Source organism: Passer montanus, unplaced genomic scaffold (genome assembly GCF_014805655.1).
Source record: "Passer montanus isolate IOZ18808 unplaced genomic scaffold, ASM1480565v1 scaffold75, whole genome shotgun sequence".
In the NCBI taxonomy this organism is placed as follows: domain Eukaryota; kingdom Metazoa; phylum Chordata; class Aves; order Passeriformes; family Passeridae; genus Passer; species Passer montanus.
Window position 1 is genome coordinate 2,859,158 of NW_024372702.1, and position 937 is coordinate 2,860,094.

The following is a 937-nucleotide window of genomic DNA, read 5'->3' on the forward strand; positions in this document are numbered from 1 at the left end:
TCTGGGTCCATTCCTTGTGATCTCTGCAGCTTATATCTGGGTCACTGTAACATTAGGGTTTTCAGATTTGGGCTTGCCTTGGAGCCTCCTTTAACCACGGGTTTGTTACTCTGACGGGTGGCGATCAGCTGAAAGCTGATGTGACGGGACTGTCGGAACTCTTGCATAGCCACAGAAATCAGGGTATCGATAAAAACAGCATCGCGGTGAAACGCAGAAAGCCGAAGTCCCGCTGTGGCAGTGCGGGACCCGGCTGAAGCTCCGCTGGGTGCCGCGGGGCAGGAGGGGGATGCCCTGGAGGTTAAGGGGAAAGGAGGCGGAATGGGAGATGGGAAGGAGCGCGATGGCTGCCCGGCCCCGGGCTGTACGCGGCACCCCCGCTCCGAGGGGCCGCGGCGGGCGGGGGCGGCGGTGCGGGACACGTCATGCGGGGAGCGGAGCCCGGCCGGCCGCCAGCGGGCTCCGCTGCGGCCCGAGCGCTGCCTCCTGTCTGAGCATGCTCCCGCGGGGCTCCGCCGCTATATAACGGGGCCGGGGCGCCGGCGGCAGCGGCTCTGCTGAGGCAGCGGGGGAGCTGCGCTCCGCGCCGTACTGCGCCTCTCCGCACCGTACTGCGCCTCTCCGCACCGCTCCGCTCCGCACGGTGCCGCAGCACCGCTCGGTACCGCGCTCCGCACCGCGTCCCGCGCAGCGCTCCGCTCAGCGCTCCGCTCCGCTCCGCACGGTGCCGCAGCACCGCTCGGTACCGCGCTCCGCACCGCGTCCCGCTCAGCGCTCGGCTCAGCGCTCGGCTCCGCTCAGCGCTCGGCTCGCACCGCGCTCTCTCCGGCACCGAGGTCTCTCCGGCCAGCAGCGGTCCGCCCTGCTCCGCACGGCCCCGCAGCGCCCCGCGGGGCCCGTGGCTGCCCCGCCGCCGCTGCCCGCCGCAGCCCCGGCG

General features: G+C 71.3%; 1 protein-coding gene across 1 annotated transcript in view; it reads left to right on the top strand.

Moving 5' to 3' along the window:
* The first annotated feature begins 586 nt into the window (after positions 1 to 586).
* CUNH11orf96 (chromosome unknown C11orf96 homolog) overlaps positions 587 to 937 on the top strand; it is a 1,117-nt gene continuing 766 nt past the window's right edge. The window contains exons 1-2 of the mRNA XM_039730964.1: positions 587 to 712; positions 765 to 937. The exon at positions 765 to 937 is cut by the window's right edge and continues 766 nt beyond it. The gene's annotated coding sequence lies outside the window, so the exon portion shown is untranslated. The remainder of the gene's footprint in view (positions 713 to 764) is intronic.